Source organism: Pezoporus wallicus, unplaced genomic scaffold (genome assembly GCF_028554395.1).
Source record: "Pezoporus wallicus isolate ANWC-B61680 ecotype Strahan unplaced genomic scaffold, APGP_CSIRO_Pwel_v1 contig_4664, whole genome shotgun sequence".
NCBI lineage: Eukaryota > Metazoa > Chordata > Aves > Psittaciformes > Psittacidae > Pezoporus > Pezoporus wallicus.
In genome coordinates, this window is record NW_026640610.1 from 62806 (window position 1) to 87837 (window position 25032).

Here is a 25032-nt window from a genome sequence, read left to right on the forward strand (position 1 = left end):
AGACATGGACAACAGTGTATTAAGGAGGTGGCTGGAAATAGTTCTACCTGTCAGTTTTTGTATTTCATTTATTAGGTCTTATCTTTACAAACTTTTAAGATCATCAGCATTCCAAAGAAAAGGGAAATTACTCATGATTTCAAGACAGCCTCCATGGAAGAGAAGCTGCCTGCACACCACCTTACACTGTGGAGCCAAAAAGTCTAAGTATAGCTCTCAGAACAGCTGACAATATACAAAACACCAACTCTATTTCTAAGAGCAACAGCAGCAGCAACCAAATTTGTTACTTCCTGGGAAGACTGAGAGAGTATGGAAACAAGTGGTCCCCATCCATTTTTCCAAAAAATTACATATTCACTGGCGTGAGGTGAAAATACCATAGACAGCACAGTGATGGTGATCAGAGGTTGAACACCTGACCAGGTCAACTCCCTGCCAATTTGTCTCTTTGGCTTCTTTCAACAAGCACACATTTACCCTATTCTTGACTCCAGAGTGGCATAGTATGTAAACAGTGATCTTTAGTCACCTGAAACACAGTCAGGGTACCCTTTGTCTATCACAAATTGTACAGACTCACCAAATGACTGTCTATCAGAAGCTAATACACTCACTGGAAAACACAAAATGAGGAGCACCAACAATTTAGAGCATATACTGAATGGTAAGATAAAGCCAAAACAATATAGAAACCTAGATGAACTAATATACCTAATATGTATTTCAGACACGGGAAGAATTTCAGACGTCTCCTTGAAAAAAAAAAAAAAAAGCCTAGATATAAGAAATATTTACTGTTCTCAAACATCACTGGGTAGGGAAATGACCTCCCTCATTTTCAGCCAGCAGATCTAAAACTTGCCTTGCCTTTGTGGAGTTTCAGGTATTGCATCAGCCTCATGAAAACTGCTGCACTACCTAGATGAATAAATTGTCTGTTACCTGCTTATCTTAAATCCTGCTGAACAAGCTTAATTACAAGTTACAGAACTGTTCCTCCTCAGTTCATGTAAACAAAATCTGATCATTTACCATTTAAACTTCAAAAACTCAGAATAAGTACCTACAAATACCCTATTTAAGTGCATTTCAAAACAACAATCATGATGTTTCATAGCCACTTCTCCATAAAATGATAAGTATATAAGGATACTATGATATAATAATTTTCTTTTTTTCTCTTTAACTGTCAGCTATTTGCAAACGATATGCACATTTAGGAATCAGTTACTCAGCAATGTCAACTTGAAAAAAAAAGCAACCTATTTAACACCACTCAGCAAAATAAACAATAGTAATAGACAGAAGATGGAAACTATCACAACTAATTCAAACTAGAGACCAGAATTTAGATAAGCTGAATGAAATTACTGGAATTTAGCCAGGACACTGAAATCAGTGTATCTATTCTCTTTGTAAGTGCAAAGGAGTTTGGGGGCTTAGTTTCCAAGCCATTAGAAGCATGAAGCAACACATACTATCAAGTTTCATTTTTACGTGTAACTCATGGTTTCCAACAGCTTGAATGTCAGCAATTCTCCATAACTGGTACATTAACTTAATAAACACCGTCTCCTCTACTAACAGACACCCTCTTAGCAAATGCTACAGCCTTTGACCATTTACAAAGGAGTTGAACCACAGTAGAAATACTGCATCTTCAGTATTTCTCAGGGTTTCAGAGTTCTTCCAGGGCCCTCTCTAGGGATGCTCCAGGCAAGGGGCAACCCAGCTGATCCTGTTCAGCTGTTCAGAACTGACAGAAGCAAATGTGTTGCCTTGATGAGGTCAAAGACCAGCTGTTTGAAATTTCAAATATTTAAGTCAGTAAAAACAGGCAACTGATTTACACTTTTAAGTATCAGGACTAAAGCTCCTGCAGAATGCTCTAAGTGCTATCCTCAGTCCTCTCCTTAATGCCACTATCTTTATCCTTTTACCATCTCTGTGCTGATTTCTCCATCATTACTCGTACTAGCTTTACTCTCTAAACAGTATCCATCATTTTGCAAAACTGTACTTGGAAAACAGTGCACAGAAAGTATATTAAGTCAGTACACCTGTCTCACACAAACACACTCAATAGTTCTTTGTTTTGTCTGTCCTGTTTACTGCAATTAGACTACAGGCATCTCAAAACTGGCAGAGGAACAGCATAACCTTCTGTGGCTTCCATGAAAAAAACAAGCATGTACTTTAAGATCCACTCCTCCTTTACTTACATTGATAGTATCCTTATAAAATCCAAATTTCTGTTTGGAAATTAATTTGATCAACCCTAAGAGAATTAAGAAAGCAAGTACCATCCGTCATGCTGCTTAATATAGGCAAAAGTTACTGTTCATATGTACTGCTATTTTGACAAATATCTTCCAGATAAGCCATTTTTTGAAGGAACTCAAAATGCACAAAACCCCCAGCAAGAGTATAACTACATCATGCCATCTTGGCCATCATTCTAGAAACTAAGAAAAATTTGTTTTTAAGGTACTGAAGGAGAAGACCATTCTCTGTGCGCTACTGCACAGACAACATCAGACAAAATGGAGCCAGACATGGGAAAGATCTTTCACTCAAGTATCCAGCTGGCACAAGGACCTTTTACCTGTAAGCCAAATCAAACTATTTTCCAAATGTTATAGAGATTTCATGCAGTTAATCATAATTACCTTTGTGACAGAGAAGATTGTATGAGTAAATTTAATCTCACAATGATACTGAAATTTAAATCAAGAATATAAGTAAGTTATTTTGTTCCAAATTTTGGCTTTAATGTGAAGTGACATCTTAAGAGCACTCTGTTTCTAAATACTGGAGGGAAAAACTGCCATGCAACTGTGACAAATGGATAGCCTGAAAGAGTACACAGATGTCACAAAAACCTCTGTCCAGAGACATGCATATCTTTTGACTGAATATTTAGGCATATGATGCTCCTGTATATGTTCCATGTAAATGGTGAAACAGCTCATAAATTATACTGTGACTTTCAGGTACACTTCAAGAAATTTGTTCAATTTCTACAAAATGCAACATATTCTGCATATTCTCTTTGACAATTTCCAATGAACTCCCAAAAATTTTCTTTTTGGGTATCCCACAAATCATTCCTCTCAGGCAAATTATGGCACCAGGTGACATTCCAGAGTCATCATTACAAGCCTCAGGATATCTCACTGCTGCTATAATGGGAACTGCTGCAAACATGTAATATTCCACCGTGGCAAGAGAAGCATAATTGCTTCTGCTGAGCAGTGGCTGTGTGTATGTTCTATCTACTTAGGATCCTCTCAGCCTGTGCAGAAGAACCTCAATTCAGAACTGCAATGCAAATTAGCTCTTTCACAGTTCAAACCCAGAAATCTTCTTACACCCCTTACACCCATGTAATAGCAGTGTCAGAATTTCTTTCATCAATTAATGTATGAAAATATATTAACTTTTATGCACTTTTGAGAATGCCCTTTCTTTGTATTAACCAAACAATATGAGAAACAGATACTAATGCTATGGGATATTACATGCTAAGGATAAATGTCCCAAAAGAAATCAGCAGAACTACCCACTGAATGAGCTAAGGCTCATCATCTGCATATAATCCTACACAATGTCTCTTTGTTCCGTGACTACGTCAAATGACACCTCTTTTAAAAACGTCACCTCTGTATTTCATTAAGTCTCTTTCCTGTTACTATATAAACAGGTTTGGAAGAAAATAAATATCCTGTAATTTGATATATATATAAATATTTGAGAATGCCACAAGTATATTCTGGGAAAAAATATTTTTAATGTTTCACAATATTCGGACCTCTTTTTTAAAATATATTTTTAATGAGGATAACTCTGATTGTATACAGTATTTCTCTACTGTGTTTTTTACATGCATTTTTAGACATAGTTGATTGACAGGAAAAGAAATTAAATCACAAAAGGACTATGTCCTTCACAGACAGAACTTCTTATACCACATTCCACATTTCTGGGGAGCGAGAAAAAGAAGAAGTTTGGCAAAAAAATCACAAGTACAGGTACCTTATCTACCTCACCCCTGCCAAACTTTAAGTTTTTAGAGTGCTCCTAAAGAAATTCAGCCAAATTCCTTCAATAGATATTCTTTCCCAAGAGCTGGGCAAGAAAGCAATGAACGTTAAGAAGGAAATACTGCCTCTAAAAAGTAAATCAGAATAAACACAAAGCTCTCATGATTGTTCAAGATAACAAAATATTTTTCACATGCAAAAATTGTGATAAATGAACCAGGGCAGAAAAAAGCACTATAAACAAAGAAAACATTACTGATACTATTATTTATCTGCAGAAGACAACTTTCTCACATAATAATTTAGCTTGTGCAAAGACTGGAGAATTTGATACATAACCTTGACACTTGCATTTATTAACTAGTTGAAAGAATTGCAAGCTAAATACCTACTAAATCTAAAAAACATCCACCAAAACAGATACCTCACTTTTCTTAATGAATCTGTGATCTAATCTATATGTTTATATTAATCATCTTTAGATACGATACTATATGAAGTTAAGGTTAAATTCACTTTCCAAACTACAATTTCTCTTGTAGGAGAACCTGGTAATTCAAAATATTTAGTACCACATATGCAGATTGTTTTGAGAAAGTCCAACAACTACATAATAATTCCTTAGGCTATATATTTCTTTAATGTACTATGAAATCAAAGATCTACACAAAACATAGAATATTTTGCAGTGGCCTCCTTAACACTTCATTTGTTTTATAAAACTATTTACATCAGGCCCTTCTGCCTACGCAATCATTTCTGAAGTGTTTTCACCAGGAATCTGTCACTACATTTTTGTCAGAACTCAAATTTTTTAGCATCTTCCCAAAGATGCTAAGAGAATTCAACAGTTTAGCACTTGTCACATCTTGCAAAATCAAATAAAATTGCCAACTCTTTAGACTGTCAAATACAGTATCAGCAACACCTGCAGACTTTCATAGTTTAGAAGTATCACCAAAGTAAGCAGTGCTTTTGAAAGTTATTTCAGATGCTTATGCCCGTCTGCATACCCTAAATCCTTAATGTTACATATAATGTGGAAGGAGTAAAATTATGGAATCACCAAATTTTTAAACAATTTCCCCCAATGTTTGTCATCACTTACACCATGCATGGAAAATGTATAATATGCAGCAAGTATTTGTCCCCAAAAGAAGTTTAGAAAATAAACCTGAGAACATTTATTTATTTATTTATTTATCAAGCCAGAAAACAGAATATTCTGGCCTACACTTCAGTAACCAATCTCTGCAGTATTGCTTTGTTGCTTAGTTTCTGCAGAAACTAAGTAACTTACTAGATAAGTAACACAAACTTTTACATTAATGAAAATCTTCACCGGTAAAAGTTATTTAAAATGGCATTTCTTAAGATGTCAAAACCAGGCTGCTGACAGTGACAGACAAGTTTCAGCCTCTAGTGTTGCAAGAAAACTGAAGAAAGTTTTTATGAACGTCTTCTGCTTCCCTGGAAGACAAGACATTGGACTTGATGTCAGAAAATAAACTGAGCTCACTATATCAGAGTACAGCTTTAGGCAAGCTGCCTACCTTCCTTCTTTGAGCTTGAAGGTCTCTATCAGTATGATGATATTTACCCAGTACAGTCAAGCACTTTGAAAGGTGGAGGAAGGGATGCTGGAGAAGCTGGAGACCGTATCAGGAATGGTAAGTGCTGTTACTGGAGATAAGAAGTGAATCTTCTTTCTGATATTTTTTTGCGATGTGTATCTAAAAAAGCTATGGATATGGTTAAGTAGAAAAAAGCAAACAAGAATTATGACAATCTCTCTTACATATAGGGATAAAAGAGAATCAACGTTCCCTTCGCTATTTCCCCTGTGTTTCTTGTATGAATATTTACAAGCACAAGAAGAACTACCAAAAAGAAAGAAATACAAGAAAAGCAGAGGCCCTTGATATACTTAAAAGAAAGAAAAATAGTATGGTCTTCAGTTACAACAAATAACTGAAATAAAGTCCAAGTGCAAACAAGCTGTAGTTCTAAATATAATACTTCAAATTCCTGTAAAAGAAGGCAGCCTGAGACTGACCCAGATGACATAAATATTGAGCTAAAAAAAAAAAAAACAAAAAAAACACACAGAAAAAGCTAACAGTGAAATTGTAAGGGGAAAAAAGCTAAGATGTAACAGAAGACAGTACTGATCTAGTCATATTTGCACTACATATTTTTCACAATTAATTGAAATACTACCTGGTTAAGGTCTCAGGTTCTGAAATTGCAGGATTTTGCCTATAACTAAAGAATAAAATATCTTAATACTGCCATTATGTTATGCAAAAATAATTGTGCAAGTTGTAGAGGGTATGGCTGACACTTCATAAAATGACTATACATTTTTAGCTAATTTTCATGCATTGTAGTCTATTGCATTTAGAGAAAGAAAAATCCAGAAATTACTTCTGGTAATATTTCTCTTACTCTTCTTAACATTTAAAAAATGAATGTCAGGCAGCAGATCAATATTTTATGCAGCGCTATTCTTTTAATAATTAATACAATAGGAAAGTGCTGCAAGTAAATTCAGTCAGTGAGCAGAATACAGATCTAAAGAATGGGGTCATGAAACGAAGGAAGAAAATTTAATTACATGTATTATCACAGACATTTAATTACCTGCAAATATCAGAAAACTGAAAGGGAAAATTAAATACCTCACTGTCAAAAAGTTGCATCAACAGAATGACATTGTTCCTTGGAATCTACTAATTACTTCTGCTTTCTCCAATGTTTGTTTTTTTTTTTTTTTGTTATATGTGAATACTAGTAAGCACTTCCTTAGATATGGAAAAAGAAGTGGAAGAAGCACCACAGAAAAACTTTGGCAGAGGCGCAAGGGAACATGTAAAGAAAGATTAAAAGAAGGAAAAAGCTTTCAATTAATCTAGCTATTTTAAAGCAAGGTCAATCAAAATGAAAAATATTTCCAGTTGCCTTTTTACAAAGTGTTCATATCCCATGAGTACTTCAGCATGGATACAATGATACAAAACCTTTCTACCAATTGCTCCTTAATTGTTCTAGCAGCAGGATATTCAGATATTTGGCAAAGAATTTGACAATAATTATGAAAGAAATAGCAGAGAAATAAAAGCAAAGTTTCCACCGAAAAGTGAAAAATGCATATAGTTCAGGCATCTGGCAAACTACCCGAGACCTTTCAGTCACAACGAAAATGTCACTATATTGAGAAGTAATAAATACATACTTATGACCAGAAAAATGTCAAAGTGGACCAATGTCATTCAAATTAACGTAAATGTCAGAAGGAAAGACTCCTGTTGATTGCTTAGCATCATATCTCAACTGTGCACAGTCTTGACCCAAAGTAATTCCCAGTTCTCTCCCTCTGATCTCAGTCTTCTCAAACAGCAATTTCTACCAGTCCTAGCATTTAAAAAATTTGTTTTTCAGGGTTCATAATATTATTTTGTTTTTAATGTTTTAGTTGTAATGAGACAGCAGCTAAAACGTGAACATAAAACATTTCAGAATATTTAATAGATTTTTATGAGTATCTTTATCCGTCAGGTCACCATACAGCAGAAGATATGAACTTCTTACTTAATGAACTCAGTTTGTCTTACTGTATCAAAAATTACACAATTTAAAAACACCAACATAACTCACAAACAAAGACTTCTACAGCCTACAGGTAACAAGGATTTTCTGCAGCATTAATAGTAAAATCACCATTGTCACACACACAGATAAAAAACATTTATAGAACAAGTCAGTGAAAGGAAAGCAAGGTATTTTTCTTCCATTAGTATAAGGATCCATGGTTGAATGCATACCACTTCCTGGGACCTACGTTACTACAGCTTTCCTCACAGTAACTTCTAATGGCTGGCATTTGTCACCCTGGGTTCTGACTTGCCTCCTGCCTACCCTGCACCCTTTATACACCATGTTCCCTCTTTCCTTTGAAGAATTAAACTGGACATTGTCCATTTACTTAGGTTCTCTTGCACTCACGAAAACTGGAATTGTGACGAACGAAACACAGATAGGAAAACAGAAATTCAAATGGGAGCATATTGGAAACTGTAATAAAATGTATTTACTACCTGGCACTACTTATTATTTGGTCCTCGTATGTTCATTTGCCTAAGTCCCATAACTGTTGAGGATGAAAGAACATAATTTTTCTCTGCACATTCTCAGCTCACTGAATAGGAGATTTTATAAAAATACTTCAGAAAGTAAACATCAGAAAAGGCATAAACTAAGATACAGCCAGATAACAACAGTGACTCTTGATGTTTTGCTCTTTTGTTCTGGGTGTTTTCTGTATGCAATGTTTTTCTATTTATGTTTTTACACTAAATGTAATCCTGTCCCAAGTTGTTCAGGCTGTTGCATTACATGAGTGTATTGCATTCATGTCTGTAAACACAAACTATACTAGAAAAAGTTTTTTACTTCATCTAGAACGAAACTAACTAATGGCAGATTGCATTTTAGAATACCTGTCTGCCCCCACAAAGAAATTATTCTAGTTTTTGGACATGTTTTCAGAAATAGACTACTACACCTTCAACCTTCTAGGCTTGAAAACAGCAAATCTCCAGATAAAGTTTTATTATCTAAACATACGAGGGGACTAGACAACAAAAACTACTTTAGTTAAAAAGCGCATCAATGTAACTTTTCACATATCTGTACCCATTACAGTTTGTGTATCAACTGGAAAACAGAATTAATTTCAGCTTCTGCTCAACTATGCATGCTGACAATCTTGTATCGATAATTCTGGCACTCCTCCAAGTTGAACTGCTGGAAGCTAAGAGTAAGAAAAAGTTGCCCCTGACATTGCTAAAATGCTCTTTCATTGACTGGAATTCAAGAAAGCATATAACCTTGACATTGCAGATTTCTAGAGCCTTTTTAGCAGACAGCACATTAACTATAAACTGGTAGCAACACTTTTAATTAACTAGTTTATGAGGTCAAAGACCATAGCTTCCTGTCATTGGCAACACCTTTCCCAAACCTTCCCTTTCCAATGAAGACAATAAAGTATTTTTTAGTACTATGGTATTACAAATTACAAACAACCTGGTTATATTGTCTGCTAATTGGAGAATGTTTAGTTGTGCCCATCTTATGCATGAAGTGAGAATGTTACACTCAGCAGCAGTCAGAAAGGAGTAAACACACTTTGCAGAAAGGAACCTGTTATAAATACAGTGCTGAATAATTGTGTGATACCTTGAAACTCTGAAGCTTACTGTCACAAATTAGTTCGTAAGCAAATAACCCTGAAGGTCTTGGCTCAAAACCATTACGTCTACCTGCAAAAGTACAACCTATTTTAATAGCTTTATAATAGTGCATTTTACTGCAGAATTCCTAAGATCTCATATAAATAGGGGTAACTTGCTGTAAAAAAAAAGTTTTTTTAAAAAAGCATATGGTAGCATTTACCTCACCTACTAGTAGGTCACATTTTTTTCTAGTTCATTTAGCAGTTCATTTCAAGGCCATAAAACTATGTAACAAAGAACACTTAATTCAATTTGAAAAATAGGGGAAATTTAATTTAAGAGAATGTTTAATTACTCCAGGAAGAATCTGGTTAGGATGCCTGAGCTAACAGCCCATCATTCATAGGAAGACATCATAAAAACCTCAGGGTTTTGCTTTTTGTTTTGTTTAAATGAGTCGAAAGCACTTCAGCAAAAGAGCATTTCCAGCAACAGGGGGTTCCTAAACTTATCTTGTTTGATAAAGAGAAGAGAATATGTGCATGGGCCTAAAATCCTGGTATCATTTGAGAGCAACCTGCAGACTATTCCATGCAGTCAGGCCCAGCCATTTGGAGCAATCTATCTGAAAGGGAAAACCTTATTTACCACAGCTCACCACCTATTACATGTCTCCTCAGTCATTCCTACGCTGGCGGCATGGAGCACCTTCCCACTTCACCCACTGGACAGAGAGACACCACTGTGCTGCTCCCTGAGCCTTTCTGAGCTTGTCTTGGAATCTTCACAAGGTGAGGAAGTCTCAGCACAGAGATGAAGACCTAAAAGTTGTACATTCATCCTTAACTGCCACTGTTCTGGTAGCACGGGGCAGCAGGGCAGACCTTGATGGGAGGACATGCCCTGCTGCCCCTGGCCCTGTCACACACAATTTCAGACAGCTCCACAATAGACCTGCTTCAAGTGCATGCCCTGGTAGGTTTGCATCCTGGGCCATCACTACAGGAAGACCAGGACCGCTTAGCAGAGCTGGGGAGTCCAGCTAGTACTGTGTTGGAATAGGAGGGCACGACCAAGTGCTCACCACTAAGAGAACAAGCAGCCAGCAGTTCTGAGCTGCCCATGTTTGAAGCTGCTGCCCAGGCTGTGGAGGAAGGGAGGACACTGCCAGAGAGTTGGGAAGCTACTGTCCCAAATGGGCACCCCAATAGCTGGGACAGGAAAACGGGGGACCCTGATGCTGAGTAAACAACACAGACAGATCAGACCACCCCACTTCCAGTACTTCACTTAGAAAAGAGAAGTCATCTATCCTTCACTATGAGGGTAGCGAGGCACCGGAACAGGCTGCCCAGAGAAGTTGTGGATGCCTCATCCCTGGAATTATTCAAGGCCAGGCTGGGCAGGGCTCTGAGCAACCTGGTGTAGTGGAAGGTGTCCCTGCCTGTGGCACATGGTTGGAACTAGATGAGCTTTAAGGTCCCTTCCAACCCAAACCAGTCTGTGGTGCTATAACTACAAAGAAGGAATTCAGACCTGTGTAAAAGAGGAATACCTCTGGTGTAACAGGATAGTATTTAAACCTGAAAAGCTACATATATAATGCTACAAATAAGAGAAGCCTGCTCATATATTCCCAGCAGTAATGAAACAGCACAGCAGGCTTCAGCTTCCTGCAGCTGTTTTCTCAAAACTTGTTTAATGGCATTAGCTTACAGTGTGGCTCCGCTATTTTAAAGGAAATTTGTCTTAACTTTCCTTAAGTTAGCCACAGAACATAGTACCAAAAGAATGACAGCAATTCTGCCATCTGTAGACCATCAAGCACAGCACAGAAGGTCCAGCTTTGCATTAGAAAATGTAACTACACAGTATTCCCCATAACACTCATAAGAACCACTGTCTCCTAATTAGTTCTCAGCTTAACAATTTTGCAAAAGCACACATGGCTCTTTTACATGGCATTAAAAACAAAATAAAATAAAAGTTTTATGTATATGTAGAACAGTTATCTAAAAATAAGCCCATGGCAATCCACCTGCAGTTCATATCAGGGTTACTGAAATGAAGTTGGCAACTATTTTAAAATTCATTTTATTTTTCTGAGATTAAATTATCAAAAATTCCTTTTATTAATAGGATGGTTCTGTATTCTAATGAATAAATCTGTATTAAGAAAAGTTGAAATTACCTTTCCAAGACAACAAAACCTTCTAGACGACCACAGGCTATCGAATAAAAAGTGTTTTGCTTTTGCTCCCATATGCACCTATCAGGACTTCCAAAAATGTGCTGCAATAAAAATAAAATTCCCCATACTTCCCAATATTAACTAAAGAAAGAAGATACTAGAAGATACCTACTCCTTTTTTTCAGAGCTATAAGCACTTCTTGTCCAAGGGACTTCAGCATTTCAACTCCAAATTTAGCTGTTTCACTCACAGTTATGTGTATATCTAACTATAATAATTGTTACTATAAAAATACAAATGCTTAACTAACTGCAAACAACTAAACTGACACATGTATGAACTGTCAGATGGATTAAGCATGAGATTTACAAAGTCCTTGAATCCATTTTATCAACTCCCCTGATACTTTTGACCTTGCTTTTTTTTAAATACAGAACGTAAGTCCCTTACATTCTGCATAATTCTTTTTCCCTCTCTATGAAGTGACACTGTCTCTCTTTGGACAGAAAGGAATCTCTGGAACCTCATGGCAAAGTAAGAACCGATCCCCTGGCTTTAGGTAACAAGAATTTTGTCTTGGGATTCAGGAGTTAATCACATCTTCTCCCACTGCCTTTGGCATAATACAGTAGGAGCTTTTACTGCCTCTGAATTCGTGACTCATCACAAAAAAAAAAAAAAAAAAAAAAAAAAATGTGTTTCAGGATTTGCAAGAGAATTTTTTGTATACATTGTAGAAGACTTCAAACTAGTTGCCAAGGCAGTAAAATACAAACAGGTGGGATTTATCACTGAGCAGGAATTGACTCACATCCAAATAAATGCTGGACAGGGTGTTATGTTTCATGTCATGGAAGTAAGTCTACAAAGACTGCAGGTTGAGAGTCTTGTATGAAGTTCATCTATAATCACATTTGATCACTATTACTTAACAGAATGTCAACTAATTTAAATCCCACTTCTAATTAACTTCAAAAGGGTTAAAAAATTAGGATTTCTGCCCTGGACTTCCAAATTATTTTTTTTTTAATTTATTTTTTTATTTGTAGTAAAGAAGCATTCCACATGTCATTGGTGAAGCAATTTTAAAGCAGACAGTATGTGATCCGCAATGGTAATGCTTAGGGACATGCCAGCTTAACATTTTCAAATCTGGTCCTGAATTTGAAATACTGTCTTGCTTGTACATAAAGTCCAAACTGTACAGAGATAATGTAGTTAGATACTTGGGTTCTGCCCTTAATTGAAAATATCTTTTTAAGTAAATGGAAAAATTACTATCAAACATCCAAGTTCACAGGCTTAAGGACTGCAAGAAAGCCACTACCTACCTATTGAGCAGTTTCTTACATGAATATTTAGTATCTGCTCAGTGATATGAGAAAAAAGATGGAATGAAATTTTTAAACTAAGGACCAATTCTGCCATCTTTTATCTGCACAGTAAAATTCTAAGTAAACTCAACTTTTCAATAAATGAAACTGATTTGTCACATGAGTAAGACAAGTAAACTCTGGTCCTAATTTTTCTTCTTAAATTCTGAGAGCTAACTTTAAAATTATGCTTCTAAAATTAAAGCACGCATAGTCATCCCCTTTTTATAATGAACCCTGCAGAACCACCACTCCACTAGAAAGTGGCTACAAAGTGCCTTTGTCAATAGCAGAACTTTCACAAAAGAATCTGCAACAAAATTGTTTCTATAAGATGAATTTTCAGGTGGTGAGGTCAAAAAAGTTTGCTTCAGCTTTCTCATAAGATGAAGATAAAAGACCTTAATAAAAGAAACAGTTATTCTAAAAATAGAGTGACATGGGGACAGCTGGAGAAACACAGCTTGCACTGGGGAGGAAATCTAAAATAAAATGAGGGGTGTGATCAAGTACAGAATCTGCAAAATCACAGAAGTGACTTCCTAAGTCAAACAGTCCAGCAGTTAGAAAAAAAAAAAAAGACACGAGACTAAGTAACATAAGAGATCATTCTGAAGTTTAAACAAAAAGAAAGCCTGGTTAAATCAGCAGTAGGTGTACGGAAAGGAAACAAAAAAGAGCAAAACGTTGTCCGTTTTCTGTCTTTTTAAAACTAGTTTATACCAAACACACATAAAGACAACGATAAAACAGAAGTTGTAGGTATTAAATCTGCAGAGGAGAGGTCAGCCCTACTGTGCAGAAAATAACTCTAGAAAACAAACAAACAAACAAACAAAGACAATGGAGTGTCAGTTTTAACAAGTTTTAGTACTGAAGGAGCCAACAGCAGTTGTATTAGCATGGCAAAATGATGCGATTGGAGGCTCTTGGAAAAATTACTTCGTATCCTCCTCTCTCTTGAAAGGAGTCTTATTCTCACCATCAATTGCTATTTCTCATTTACACTAACACCACCCACTCAAGGGTCCAGCAAGTTTCAGGGCCTCAGTGTCAATCTCCTCAGTGTCACTGTCCCCCACATTATTTCATCTTTTATTCTATTTATATTTTCTACTTTCTCTTTTGGGGGAGGGATGGCACAACAGACTATTTAATTTGCAAAGTAGATTTACATGTCATTAATGGGAAAAAATATAAACAGAAGAAGTCTATAATAAAATATATATATAAAATACTTCCTCTGAATGTTTTTCTAGCCTCCAACAACTCAGGGATCTCACAGGCTGGAAGTGATCCCTTGGCATTTAACAATAGTTTAATCCTTGATGGATTTTTCTTGCCTTACTTTGTTCAGTTACTTTCCAAACTTCAAAAAATATACAAATTCCAACTGCTCTGGCACATGGGTGAAGAACTACCACTTTCTCATCTGAATTTCTCACTACTTTTTTCTTTCAATGCCTTTTATTTCATGTGTTGCAAAAGACAGTCATTGATTGGTCCATATTTACCCTCTGTGTGTCACTTATGCCTTCATAAATCTTTATTATGCTGAACCAGTTGTCTTTACAAACTGAAGAATACTCCACTTTGCTGTTTGTTATATGCAACTCCTCCTATTCGATAATTTCTTGGCTTTCTTTGAACCTCTTCTAGTTGTTGGGTTGGTTTGGTGTTTTTTTTAAATATGAGGGCTGTCGGCTGTGAAAGAGACAACATGTATGCAAGCAAGCAGATAGGCATCTAACATTAAACTTAATTTTTTAATGTTTTGGGCAGTGTAAACTTAATTTTTTAATGTTTTAGGCAGTGAAGAGAGATTTTTATGGAATTTGTTATTATAATCAAAAAATTTCATTGCTCATAAGTAAAATGCCCAGTTAAAAGCTTTTTTTTTTTTTAAGTCAAATCAAGATAATTTTTGGCATATGCTTTCCTTAACATTTGTCTACAGTGAATTTCTTGTACTATGTTAATGTTCAGTTACTGAGCTTCATAGTCTTTCTAGAACTCTCTACAGCTGGCCTTTCTCATTATCGTTGCAAACAAAATTTCATTAGGACATTAAGTTATCACTTGACTAGTAAACACTTGTTTGTATTAATTCAGAATATGCTGAACAGCATGGATTCACTGGCGCCAAAAGAGGCCTCTGCACACTGCTTCACTGAAATTGCTTCTGAAGGAGTCATGAAGCAGGTGAGTAAAGAGCTTCAGGTAACTTGTGAGACATGCCATCTGTTTTCAACAGCAGTACTGGGCTAATAACATATTTATCCACAGATCTTCTAATTCTATTCTTTAGCATCTTTTCCATTAATTTATTACGTAATTACTGCAGCATCTCTGGGTATGTGGGAGGATAAGCAGAAACACAGCCAATAACATGTTGGGACTATGATAACCTTAGCCTGTGGAGATGTTCAGACTTCCTCATGCTCACATTCTCCAAGTCTTTGCTGTTGACTGGGTGAGACGGCAATGAGGCATGACTGTGCTCAGAAACCTGATGATTCTAGAGCTGAACACAAATTCTGTGGGCTTCTTTCAAGGGGCATCAAATGTCCTGGAAGTTTAAAGCATAGGTTTCTTCCTTAGAAGGGGCTGCATGTGCTTATATATACGTCATGATGTCGAGTACATACGACATTAACACCTTTTCTGACACAGATATTTTATTTGTCTGCTAAGAATTACTAGGTGCATAGATCAACAAAATAAGTATGATTTTAAATTACATGGCCCTCATTACAAATGTTTATAGAGAGATCCTGCTTTGCATCAATTGAAATAACTTCTAACTCTTACAGGTTGCTCTTCCCCTAGGGTTACTGCAAACAGACGCTCTCAACACTGAACAAAAACACTAGCCTTCAAAATCTCTAAACATTCACCAAAATATTGTGACCAGCATTTGCTAAAACATCTCAATAACAATCAAAGTCTGTACATACACATGCTTGTCATTTCTGGGTGCCGTATATTCTCAAGTCAGCATTTGGTACTCTGGCTTCTCTTGCAGGCAAAGAAATACACAAATAATTTTGAACTGTTAAAACAATGAGCAAATGCTCACACTAGTCAAGCAGATTTTAGCATACAGTGCAAGCTGAATTGAATGGTAAACCTCAAGGCTTAAAAATTTTCTGTAAGAAACCAGATTATATCTGATTATACCAATTTTCATATAACAAGGAAAGTATAAAGAAAAAAATTTTGTCAGAAATTGCGAAAGCATGATGGGAAAGGAAATTGAGTTGAATATTTGAATAACAGCAGTGCTGTGATTAATGTGTAAATAGATGAGATGATTTGTTGGCATTATGCTACTGACATTATTATGCTCCTTAAGTAGCAGAGGAGTGCATCAACAAAGAATTACAGAGTCAAAGTGAATATGAAGCTACCCCAGCCTCAAACAATGCCCACCCATGCACAAGCAGGCACACCATTCAGACTTGCAGTGAATTAAGCTAGAAGCAAAAAGTTATATATACTGTGTAAACAGTAACATTACAACTGAAATACTCTATGAAAACTTACTGCACTTTTCTGAGACATTTACTCTGTGACTACAAAGTATCAAGGAATTATATATTATTAGGTATAAATGTTACGCATGACAACACAGGAAGAAAAAGCAAAATACTTAAAAGTGAACTACACTTTACACCTCTTTCCTGTCTGAAATTATTTCTCTTCACTGTTAGCTAGATTGATGTCAGCTTAAAAATCACAGAGAAATACTCACAGTTTTCACAGATATATACCCAAAATATCATTGTATATTCAGATCAAATTATTTTTGATATGTGAATACCAATACATAAATTCCTCTCCCACCCCAATTCTCCAAATCAAGTGGGTAGCACTTTTCAACACTTTTAGGAGATGAATAATTCTTTTTTTTTTTTTTTTTCTACAACTATACAGCGTAATGTCTCCAAGGAGATTTTCATTGGCTGATTCAAAAATGAAAACAAGGTATCCGGTGACAGAAGTCAGGATTTAGATAGCAGATGCTTGGATTTACAACAGTAGCCCAGAAACACACATAAATAAAACTGATTCCTGTATTACCTACTTCCAGTAAGACAGTAAGTACCTGGGATTTTGTATGCTTGTCACTAGGTTAATTTTTTTTCAGCCTTTTTCTGGTGCTGAAGAAGTAGAAGGTCAAACGTTTATTTTTTGGCCATCTGTTCCCACTATGCTACACTTATCTTCACATAAACAGAAACGGCTTCACCCACAGTGATCTGGGATTGCTTCATGCAATACACAACCAGCCTAACTGTGCCAAGCATGCCTGCTGCGCAAACCAGCTCGTTCTTCCCTCTGAACTAATTGCATCCAAGTTAACAGAATATTTCCACTGCTTCAAGTTAACAGAATATTTTTTTCTGTATCACCTTTGCAAACCACAACATCTGCTGCAAGAAAGATACACACTAACACCTGTGGCTTACTCCTTAGTTGTGGCTATGCAAAAAACTTCCTGGGATAGTGTGCTTCTCTAGAGGGTGCCAGCTCATGGAGTACAAGACATAATCAATGTAATCATATTAAAAACTATAGAAGTAACCTTAAGCCATGCATCCGTTTATGCTATAAAGTTTGTCAAAGCTCATGCTTTGTAAAAATTCCAGACAACAATTCTTGATCAAGACATAAATTTAAATCTTTCTGATTAAGTTAAATATGTTATATTCATAAATATATTTCCTCTGGGACTTTCTGGAAGAGCTCAACTAAAATTTCTTCAAAGATTCTTTTCAGAGAAAAAAGCTCTGCTGTCTGAACTGTTGATTAAAAGAGCTTTTGATTGAAGATCTTTAGATTTTTAATACTAATTTTAAACAACAAAGCTTATTAAAAATACCCTACAGTATCTTTAAAATCATTCAATATAGCAATTTGTAATACCCAAAATCAGTGAAGCTGTGAAGCAACACAATTAAATGTGATCCTCTACTGCCTCCAATCTATAGTGTCTCTGTAGTCTATCTTGCAATTAAGAATTGCTAATCTCTTAATTATGAAAATAGCTCTTTTCTGCCAGCAGAACACAGATTAAAAGCTCAAACTGCCATTTGTGGAAGAATTTTAGTTGTAATAATTTATTTTTCATTTACAGATACTGCCTGCAGCAATCATATCCTCTTTTCCTTTAATATCCCCTTTCTTCAGATATTGTCATATCCACCTCATTCTCCTTCTGGGACAAATCTGCACCCTTAAATTTCAAATATAATGCATTCTTCCCATTTTAATCTTGCAAAATTGCATTATCAACCTGAAGTTTCAAAACATAAAACAAAAACTATTCAGATATAGAAAACATTGACAGAGTATTTAAATATGCAGTGTAATGTAGGAAAATACAAAATAATATAGCAACAGGAAAGAGCCAGAAAAACCCTACAGTGTTGGCCCTCGTATCTAGCTCAAGGAGAAAGGTGAAACAGAACACAGTAACAAGGACAAACAAAATTCAATCTGTAAGAGTGCTGGTGTTTGCTTACATGAAATTGTATTATACTCTTTTACCACCTGACTGCTAATTTTAACCGTTTGGAAGTTACAGTAGACTACACAAGTATCTAGCTCATTTCAGCACAAAATGATCAAACTTAGTTTAATACACACCGCTTTAGCACAGCATTTGCACTGCTCCATGTTCAACTGGTGTCTTCGCTGAGTGCTACCTGTCTTGTAGATGACTGACTGCCTGTAGTAACAGCACAAATTCTGTTGTAGCACTGGACCACCAGGACGGCACAAGCAAAGCTCAAACAACACACAAATAACTAAACATAACCTTTGGACTTAATCTAAGAGACTAAAGCCAGAAGATCCTACTGCAACAAGGGAAAACTTTCCTTTGTCCTGCAGGAAGCTATTTCTGCATCTGAGAACTCCAACAATGTAAATAAAACAGCTCCATGTGATCTGAATTACAGCAAGTACCAACCAGCATATAAAATGAAAATCAAATCAAATACTGATTTTAGGTCTGGTATATTTAGTAAGAACCAATTATGCATCCTATTTTTTAAAAGTATTCTAATACACTTATCAACTTAATACTTCAGGAACCGCTGTATTTTTCATTTTTACTAAGAATTTAAACCCTTCCAAACAAGAGTTGCAATGCAATTCCAATAAAAAGAACGGTAGGACAGCAGAATATTCTTTTCCTTTTTTCAAAAAAGGATCATATACGAAGTGCAGAATGTGAATTCAGACAGGCTGTAGCTGCGACCGTTAAAGGCTGTGATCCATGCAATACAGAACTGAATTATGCACAAAGAAACAAATCTGTTTGAAATGTTTTTGATATTCCTGCTGTCTGCTCATATTTTTTTCCCCAGGAGCATAGGGTATGATCCTTTGCATTACTGCCTCACCAATCAGTGCCTTGTAAGTTTCTCAGAAGGAAAGTCTGTGACCCATCTCAGTGACAAACCACGTTTTTATCCATGTTCATGTACAGAGGGCTCCAGAGTAACATCGCCACACTTACCTTTGCTCCTACATCTATAAAAGTTTGCACAAAACACTTAAAAATCCACAAAACTGTTAAGCTTCTACAAAATCACATGTAGATGTGATTTATGCCTAGTCTTTCTGGTGTAATCCAACCCAAATCATTCTATGATTCTATGATTCTAATAAACACCTACAGTAAAAGCAGATTTGTTTGCAATCAGCAAATGTTTTTCCATTTCTGGTAGTGCACAAATACATTTTAATATCCTAGTGAAACCTAAAATAATAGTAAAGTAAATGTAAAGTAATAAACTGGGGTTTACTGGATTTTTTAATACTTATTAAATATCTATATTTTGTATGAAAATATGAATGCTTTGGAAAAAAACATTTCACACAAAATCAAAAATGAAAGAAGAAATCTTAAGAACATTAATTCTAAGAAGACTTTTTCAGAATACCAATTATAAGCATGTAAAACTCAACATTCCCTCTGACTACCATTTTCTCATTAGTATCATTCCACTCTTAAAAAGCAATCCCTAGTCTTTTAATGAAGAAATGCTATTATGCTCTATCATTGTTTAAGAAAATATTATGTATCCAGACCGATGTGTAGGGACAAGTATATTTTTAAGCATAGTGGGAATAATGAGAATATCCAGCACATGTTTAATATTTCAGTTTTGCACACAGAAGCTCATTTCTATCACCATTTAGTGGTACTATCTCAAAAAGCAAAGAATGTTTTGTGCAGCATTGTCACTACTACTGCTCTCGTTTCCAAGAGCTTCTTGGCATATTATCTTACTTTACTCTCACTACATTATTTTTACTCATCCTACCACTTCAAAGTCTTTTCCAGTTCTATTTTGCATTAGGCAGGATTTCAGAATTTTAAAAGAATAATTTGTATATTAAATTATCCTCATTTTTTTCTCCCCATTATTTTAATAAAGCAAACTTTATAACGGCCTCAGGGATACTAATTGCATTCTACACTCCACTACAAGGCCCAAGAAAATTTAGGCAGGTAAAAATGCCAAAATTCAAAAGTAGTTAGTCCACCTCCCCTTAACTTTCAGTAAATGATCAGACCTGAATGTTCATATGGAGAATTTATATAGCTAGGTTCAATTCAGTCAGTACTTAACAGCACTGGCTTACGCCACTGTTTACCAGATCATAGCCACACTTACACAGCACATGCTGTAACCACATACTGCTGTCGTAAGATTACTATTGTTATTTATGTAAGTCAGACTAGTTTAAACTGATTGCTTCAAAACTGTCTCAAGGACATACGCATAATCAGGAAACAACCCTCTCAAGCATAATGCAGATACAATTTTAGACTCAAAGTGTCAACACTTGAAAATGTAATTAAACACTGGAGTCTCTTCAGACTTGAAGGATGCAATATCAAGGTGAAATATCATCTTTAATATTTGACTGTTATTTCACCCAGCACTGCAATGTTTCATATTTTTTCTCCCTGGAAAAGAGAATGTTCAGTGGGACCTCATCACAGTATTTCAGTACTTAAAGTGCAGCTACAGAGGATAGAAGCTCTCCACAAGGAATCACATGGAGAGGACAAGGGGCAACAGGTACAAGTTGCATTGGGAAGGGTTTCACCTCAACATAAGGTTTTTCACAGTGCATACAATCAATTGCTGGAACAACTTCCCCAGAGAAGTGGTGAAGTCCCCATCACTTCAGGTTTTCAAGATGTGACTGGGCAAAATGATAGATAATCTCATCTAGGTTTCCTTTCCCACAAATCACTTCACCAGATGGTCTTTCAAGGTCCCTTCCAACCTGGGTCATTCCATGATTCTATGATTCCAGTTCAGCAGACTTTCAGGGGGTCCCATGTGAATGAAAAACAAAACAGCATGAAGAAGCAGTCCCACATGGAGAACTAAAGAAATTAATTATAAAATGTAAGGAAAAGTCTGAAAGGATCGCAGTAATTTTTTAAATGTATGGTGAGGCTGAGTATTAGAGGGTTTTTTTCAGAGCCTCTATGGACCCCTGCTCTGAAGAATTATTTTTTATGAATCCTAAAATTTCACCCAAGGATTCTTGCCATAAGATTAAATCACTAACATAACCCAAAAGGCCTAATATGACATTACATACTTATGACAAGGAAAAAAGAAAAAAGAAATAAAACAACCCCAAATGTTGAAACCATCTGGATTTTGAAAATAAAAGAACTTTAAGGAATGTGTTTTTAACATTAAGCTCTTTCATAATGATAATGTATAGACCAGATTCTGGCTTTTCAGACGCTGCAATCAGAAATCAGTGAGGCAGAATTCGACGACTAGTAGGTCAGCAGGGTATATTTTTTCATAGATATGTTTCTTGTCTGACAAGCACATCAGGTGATGTTCTAATTATGTTGCTGTGACCAAATTAATTTATTTGTAATACAGAAGGTTAAGAGAGGACCTTATCCTGAAGTATTATTCATTTTCTGCATGTTATTTACTCAGTGTTATGCTTCACAGGGTACAAGAAGTATTTCAGTTCTATGTAAAATACAGATTCTTGTTATGTCCCTGAATTTACATATGAATATGTAACATTTTACTCTTTGGAACACTGCAGTTTTCACCTGAAAAGAACTTCTCAACTATCTGACAAAACTGGATCAACTATCTCTCTTTACATTCTTCTACTTGTCAATGAAAAGAATGCAGTACCACAGTAAAGGGTTTCTTCATTTAAAAAGAGAGAGAAAAGAAATAGTGTCAATTTCTTTCAGGTTCACTTATTTTTATTTCAACAGGTCATTAAAATCTGTATTTAGTTTACATGTTTAGAACTGATTAGAGAAAAAAATTATAGTTTATAATACAGGATAAGAAACACGTCCTACATAGCACTAGCAAATAACAGTAATCTGAGTAACAGCCCAGAAATTGAAGATGATGCTAAGTAGAAGAGACAGATAACAAAAATGGTTTATGTATCTACACACAGTCCTCTCTCATATCACAATGCTCCTACTGATCTGATCTGCCAAAATCACTGACTGTGGGCAGGCACAGGTAGTAGTTAAATGCCATAAAACACTAGTCACCTGGAATATACTCAAATAACTGACCTTCCAAAAATCAAAATCCACCATTGAAGACTTGTCAGCAGAAAATAAACAAAAAAAAAACCCCAAACAACTAAAAAAAATTATCAGGTTTCAGCTTTCCAGAGGAAGGTAGTATGAACATCAAACAAAGCTGAATCAGACACAATAGAATTAAATAACTTAAGTCAGTTTTGAAATGACTGGGAAAAATACTCCACTCTTAGAAAACAATCAATACACTTCTGTGCACATAGGTTTTGCAGAGATTACTTTACATGAACCCACTGAGAGGAAGTTCTGTTGGCAGTAAGCACACAAGAGAAGGAAAGTGACAGGAAAATGCTATCTAGAACACCTAAGCTACTCCCCAAGTTAATTGCCAAGAGAGGAACAATAATCGCAGTACAAATTAATTGAAAATGGCTGTTGTGGATAGTGGGCTGGGTTTTAGCTGCAACCACTATACCTTATCTTTGAAGACATAAATCTCTTTCTCCCAGGGAGGGGGAGAAAAAAAAAAACAAACCACCAAAACCACACACATACACACACATGGAAATCAAAACCACCAAACCCAAAGCCACAAAAGAACAGGAATACTTTGATAAATAGTTTTAAAAGGAACAGACAAGGATGATAACTAATTTGTTTTCTTTATCTACCCTTCCCTCCAAATGGATAAATTAGGAAAAAAGTGTTTTCTTCTGCTTTTTCTAACACTGCAATTCAGAATAACCATTTTACAGAATTTGTGGTTTTTTTACTTCTGCTGGCAAATTTGATAGGGCTCCACTAAAGAGATTATGAATGGAAACACTTTCTCACTCACAAAGGCAAGTCATGTATCTATGGTCAGTGCCTCAGCATGTAACAAATGTTCTGCAGAATTTGAAATAGATTGTAGTGAAATAAATTCTATAAAATCTATTCATAAAGTTGCAGTTAAATTTAAAAACACTGAAATGAATCCCATAAATTCCTTGATGTAAATTCCATCTGTTTCACCATCTTCCTCTGAAGGCCAAAGTAATTTGACTAAAACAGAATCTACTCTTGTGTTTCACTCACACCAATATAACCTAATTGCTATACTATAGTAAAAGCCTAAAAAAAACTCCCAGATTTGATATAAAGCAGATTGCATCCCCCAAAGCAAACTACTTCTAAGACTTATAGTAGCTCTTTTTTTGAATTAGAAACATGTTGACTAACAGTACTCCATTTAAACTATTCTCACATCATAGTCATAAGGCTTTGGTTTTTACATTTTCAAATTGCCACCTTCTCTCCCCTCATGAAGAGGGAGTCACCTTTTCACTGACCAAAAGTTGATCCAATGATGAAGAGAATTTTTTCTGTTAGTAAAACTGTTGATATTAATACACCTTCTACAACAGACTCAATAATTCCCCTTAATGAAAAAGGCAGCTTTGTCAACAAACTACAGTTGGTCTTACAGAAATACTTAACAAACAAGAAATTAAATCCTTGTTTATACCACCTAGCAGGCAGTATTTTTCATACATTTTGAAAAACTTCCCTCTAAGACAAACTGTTATAACAATATTTGGGTAGAAATACCTCACAAGCATCATGTCATCTACAGCAACTGAAGTGATTCCATCAAATTTCTGCCTCATTTTGATCTGTAGCAAAACTGCTCCTTTCTGTGATTTTGGACAGTCAAATAAAGCTAACTGATGGGAACAAATATTCCAGAACACTTACAGAGTTGTGAATCCACACCAAGAGCCTCCAGTCCCCAGAAGTTTAAAAAGCACAATAAATGAGGAACTGCAAACTAGTTATAAACTAGAACAAAGACTGGAGACTTTTCTAAGACAGAAACTTACACAAGAGCTGTTTTCACTGCATTTGACTGTTCATAGAGGTGCACATCTTTTTTTCCAGAATGCCCAAGGCCCTTCACCCCTTCAGGAGCTGTGTTATATGCCACACCCCAGCTTCCCTCCAGTCTGACCATACGGAAACTGGTCAGGAACAAAATCAAGAATTTCATTGTAAGAACCAACAGAAAAGGAAATCTAAAGCAATAGCAGTGCTAAAATTGAGTCAGCATGTGAATTCCAAACAAATTCAAGGTTATGGTATATCACACAATTTCCAGCCACAGAAGAAATGTAATGGTTCAACCAGTTTTTCCATGCTCGACTGACAAGCATATGACAAAAATAGAAAAACAAGAAGTTATGTTTCTTTTCAAAAACTCAAAGAACCCAACCAGTAACATTTTACAACTTCTGGATTTAGAAGTTATGAATGATGCACAATGCAGCTACATCATTGTGTGAGAAAACTGCAGTGTGCAAAATAACAGCCTTTCCCAGAAAACCTGCAATTTGAGCATTTAACTCAGACACACCATTGCAGTACATAACGAAATGATGTCTTGTGGGTTTAAAGGACATAGATATAAGTGAGTCTGATTTAATTACATCTTACTCAGTAACAGCAACTGAGTCACACAAGATTAAGTTTTACCATCAAAACTTATATTCAAGACTCCTGAGCCAAAGCCATACAATTATCCACTAAAAAATTCCTTGAAAAGTAGTCATACCATTGACAACG

The 25032-nt window shown here is 35.7% G+C and overlaps 1 protein-coding gene across 1 annotated transcript in view; it reads right to left on the reverse strand.

Annotated features, from left to right (window-relative positions):
- The window catches only part of DTWD2 (DTW domain containing 2), a gene marked incomplete at its 5' end in the record, with an annotated part of 62825 nt that overhangs the window by 11581 nt on the left and 26212 nt on the right, over positions 1-25032 (reverse strand). The gene's annotated exons all lie outside the window — the stretch shown is intronic.